The following is a 5,047-nucleotide window of genomic DNA, read 5'->3' as shown; positions in this document are numbered from 1 at the left end:
AACAGCTCATGTCCTCGGTCTCTTGCCTCAGCGCCTGGGTGGCTTGCCACCCACAGGAAATCTCAGGGTGGTCGATCACTTTCTTTCTTTTTCTTTTTTTTTTTAAGACAGGGTTTCACTCTGTTGCCCAGGCTGGAATGCAATGGCGCCATCATAGCTCACTGCAGCCTTGCTCTCCTGGGCTCAACTGATCCACCACTTGTACCACAGGTGCTAATTTTTTTAATTTTTTGTAGAGACGGGAATCTCACTATGTTCCCCAGGCTGGTCTTGAGCTCCCAGGCTCAAGGGATCATCCCACCTTGGCCTCTCAACGTGCTGGAATTTCAGACATGAGCCACTGTGCCTGGCTGGTCCGTTGCTTTTATGTGGAGTGGTGTGGTTCACCTTTTATACGCTTGTAGACCACCATGTGACTACGGAGATGCCCTGAAAATGCCAGTGGCTTAGAGTCATTGTTAACTGAGAGCCGTCCATTGCACAGTGATAAGGAAGGGCAGCCAGCAGACATTTTGAGACTAGTGACCTGAGTTCAGGCAGACCCACATCTGAGCATGGTCCAGCCTCAGGGTCCAGCACTTCCTTTCACTTTCGTTTTAACTATCACAGATGGCAACAACCAAGGGATTATATGTTTATTGTGGTTATTAGGGTTTTTGTTTGTTTGTTTCCAGATGGAGTTTCGCTCTTGTAGCCCAGGCTGGAGTGCAATGGCGCCATCTCGGCTCACTGCAACTTCCGCCTCCCGGGTTCAAGCGATTCTCCTGCCTCAGCCACCCCAGTAGCTGGCATAACAGGCACACGCCACCACGCCTGGCTAATTTTGTATTTTTAGTAGAGACGGGGTTTCTCCATGTTGGTCAGACTGGTTTTCAACTCCCGACCTCAGGTGATCCACCCTCCTCAGCCTCCCAAAGTGCTGGGATTATAGGTGTGAGCCACCACGCCCAGCCGTGCTTGTTAGATTTATAAACCAAAAATAAAATCTTAAGCCCCCAACCAACTGAATAGACCCTCTTGGCCAAGGTGACCCCAGAGAAACCTGAAAACCTGAATTCCTGACCAGGACAGGAAGGAAGGCCAGACATGCCTCATAGACCCTCTCCCTGTGGAGTTCAGTGAAAAATTATGCCAGGGCAACAGATATATCTCTGAGACCTGTGGTTACCAAGAAGGTAGCCAATGTCAGGGAAGGCAAAACCAACTAACTACTAACACCAGAGAGCACAGTGTGAAGCACTGTTCCATTATGTAGATCATCAAATCTACAAACCCGCACTCTGTAGATTTGGGTCATCAGCTCCCTGAGGAACCTTCACTAAAATGGATTGTGAGAGTATCTATTGGAAGCAATATCTTTGGTTTTAAATGCTGTAGAGTGGAAAAAACATGTTTGTGTTACTGGAAAGGGGTCCCAATCCAGACCCCTAGAAAGGGTTCTTGGACCATGCCAGTCCATAGAGTATATTGAAAACAAGTTTATTAAGAAAGTAAAGGATTAAAGAATGGCTACTCTATAGACAGAGAAGCAGCTTGGGCTGCTCGACTGATAATACTTATAGTTAATTATTTTTACTCTGTCACCCAGGCTGGAGTGCAATGGCTTGATCTCAGCTCACTGTAACCTCCGCTTCCCGGGTTCAAGCGATTCTCCTGCCTCAGCCTCCCGAGTAGCTGGGACTACAGACGTGTGCCACCACGCCTGGCTCATTTTTGTATTTTTAGTAGAGATGGGGTTTTACCGTGTTAGCCAGGATGGTATCAATCTCCTGACCTTGTGATCTGCTTGCCTCAGCCTCCCAAAGTGCTGGGATTACGGGCCTGAGCCACCACACCCGGCCTATTACTTCTTGATTATATGTTAAACAAGGGGTGGATTATTCATGAGTTTTCCGGGAAAGAGGTGGACAATTTCCAGCACTGAGGGTTCTTCCCCTTTTAAGACAGTATAGGGTATACTTTAAGACAGTGTAGGTATAGTATAACTTCCTGATATTGCCATGGCATTTGTAAACTGTCATGGCGTTGGTGGGATGTCTTTTAGCCTGCTAATGATTATAATTAGCGTATAATGAGCTGCGAGGATGACCAGAGGTCACTTTGTTGCCATCTTGGTTATGTTGGGATTTGGCTGGCTTCTTTACTACAACCCATTTTATCAGCAAGGTCTGTGTGACCTGTATCTTGTGCTGACGTCCTATCTCATCCTGTGACTTAGAATGGCTAACTTCCTGGGAATGCAGCCCAGTAGGTCTCAGCCTTATTTTACCCAGCCCCTATTCAAGATGGAGTTGCTCTGGTTCAAACTCCTCAGCCTCCTGAGTAGCTGGGACCACAAGCGCATGCCACCACGCCTGGCTAATTTTCTTTGTATTTCTTGTAGAGCCAGACTAGTCTCAAACTCCTGTGCTCAAGCCATCCGCTTGCCTCAGCCTCCCAAAGTGATGGGATTACAGCCATGGGCCACCACACTGGGCCTTGTTATTGTTATTGAGAGCATCCACCCAGGGAAGAGTCATGAGCTTTCTTCCTGGTTCATCTCCAGGAGCAGGGAAAAGAGAGAATTTATAGCCCCAGGGCCCTGTGGGCAGATTCTTTCTTGGCTCACTCTACAGAAGGTTCCAGGAAAGCTGGCGGGTGGGGTGAACACTGGGCATTTCCCTGCAGCTCAGCCTCCCAGGGAGCCAGGGAAGACTCCTGAGAAAAGCCTTTCCAGCGTGCAGGACTCCCAGCGCTCCGGAATCCCTCCTGCGGTGCCAAGCCTGGCCTCCATGCTGACTGCCCCATCAGCGGAAAGCAGGAAGCAATGGGGTGATGGGGGACTTGGGGGAGTATTTGGCAGGTGGGGAGGAAGGGGTCAGCTGGCAGCAAAGCCACGGTCCTTGGAACTTGGATCCTTTCCTTACTCTGCATTGCTCACAGCAGAATCTTACCCCCCCATCCCCACCCCCACTGGACCTAGCCCTCAGGAAGCCACGTGCCTGGAGGACTCTCCTGTTAGATTGGATGCTTGCAGACTGGGCACTTGCTGACTCCTGGCTGTGACACAAAGCCCTCTATTGCTCCCCCTGGGTCCCTCACCTGCCAGGATTTACTCACGTTTCTGAGAAGAAGCTCAGAGGCCAGGGGACCTGGGGCAGGAGGCTCCCTGTGAACACAGAGAATCCTATTCACAGATGAGGGCTCAGAGTCCTTGCCCTAAGGGAGTTGGTTGGGGCACTGGGACACACAGGCAGTTCGTGGCAGAGCAGGGACTGGAGCCAGGTCTGTGATCTGAGTCACCACCCATGGCTACTGCTGTCTTCTTCCCTGCCCACCAGTGCCCATCAGTATTAGGGAGAACTCCCTGGTACTCGGTTCAGGAGAGGCATCTTGTGACTCCTCATGCAGCCAAGGCCTGGGACCTGGGGCCAGGGAAGATCCTCAGGCTCTGTCATGGAAGAGCGAGTATTGGCCTTACCCCAAGACTTCTCTGCCGGAAACTCCACTCCTCATCCCCAGCTCAACCCCCAGGCAGAGGGACTTTTCTCCTCCTCCACCTGAATCTCCAGTTCCAAGAAACAAGAAGCTGGCTCCAAAGGAAGACCTCCCCTTTTTCGATGCCCTGTTTATCTCTAAAGTGGACATGATTGATGGCACAGGAATGCATTCAGCTGCAAGTAACAGAAAACATGACCAACAATGTGGGAAAGACATAGATGTTTACTTTGCTCATGTAAGAAGATGACAGAGCTTCTTCTCCGAGAAAACACCAAATGGCAGATGACACAGTGCAGTGGGAGGCCCAGAGGCCCTGGGATGAGGAACAGTGGCAGCTTCTGCAGAGGCTTCGGCACTGGCATCTGGGGCTGAGGTCACGGCCAGGGTTGGGGCCAGGGGCATGAGAGCTCCAAGGCTATGGAGCTCTCAGAGGCAAGGCTGAGGATAAGGAGTGGATGCCCGTCACCAAGCTGGGCCGTCTGGTCAAGGACATGAAGATCAAGTCCCTGGAGGAGGTCTATCTCTTCTCCCTGCCCCTCAAGGAGTCTGATATCATTTACTTTTTCCCTGGGGGCTTCTCTCAAGGATGGGGTTTTGAAGATCATGCCGGTGCAGAAGCCGACCTGCGCTGGCCAGTACACCAGGTTCAAGTCATTTGTTGCCACTCGACTACAATGGCCACCTCATTCTGCGTGTTAAGTGCTTCAAGAGGTGGCCACCGCCATCCAAGGGGCCATCAACTCTCCACGGTCCCTGGGCACAGAGGCTACTGGGGGAACAATATCGGCAAGCCCCACAGTGTCCCTTGCAAGGTGACAGGCCACCATGGCTCTGTGCTAGTGCACCTTAACCCTGTGCCCAAGGGCGCTGGCATCGTCTCCGCCATGATGCCCAGTGCCCAGGAAGGTGCTGATGATAGCTGGTATCGATGACTGCTACACCTTGGCCAGGGGCTGCACTGCCACCCTGGGCAACTTTGCCAAGGCCAGCTTTGATGTCATCTCCAAGACCTACAGCTACCTGACCCGACCTCTAGAAGAATACTGTATTCACCAAGTCTCTTTACCAGGAATTCACTCGCCATCTTGTCAAGACCCAGACCAGAGTCTCTGTGCAGAGGACCCAGGCTCCAGCTGTGGCTACAACATAGTGTTTTTATACAAGAAAAAGTTAAGCCTTTGAAAAATAAAAAAAGACCGGGCACGGTGGCTCACGCCTATAAACCCAGCACTTTGGGAGGCTGAGGTGGGTGGATCACTTGAAGTCAGGAGTTCAAGACCAGCCTGGCCAACATGGTGAAACCCTGTCTCCACTAAAAATACAAAAATTAGCTGGGTGTGACGGCAGGTGCCTGTAATCCCAGCTACTCGGGAGGCTGAGGCGGGAGAATTGCCTGAACCCGGGAGGTGGAGGTTGCGGTGAGCTGAGATGGCACCACTGCACTGCAGCCTGGGTGACACAGTGAAACTCCATCTCAAAAAAAAAGGAGAAGAAAAGACAGGGCTCTGGGCTATGGTCATTCTGGTTCTTTTAGGTTTCCCCTCATGGTTTCATGATGGCTGCAGCA

At 51.3% G+C, this 5,047-nt stretch overlaps 1 pseudogene; it reads left to right on the top strand.

Moving 5' to 3' along the window:
• The first annotated feature begins 3,789 nt into the window (after positions 1 to 3,789).
• Positions 3,790 to 4,630, top strand: LOC107967341 (small ribosomal subunit protein uS5-like; annotated as a pseudogene).
• Positions 4,631 to 5,047: the final 417 nt, after the last annotated feature.

This window comes from Pan troglodytes, chromosome 9 (genome assembly GCF_028858775.2).
Source record: "Pan troglodytes isolate AG18354 chromosome 9, NHGRI_mPanTro3-v2.0_pri, whole genome shotgun sequence".
NCBI lineage: Eukaryota > Metazoa > Chordata > Mammalia > Primates > Hominidae > Pan > Pan troglodytes.
This window is presented reverse-complemented; position numbering and strand designations above follow the sequence as displayed.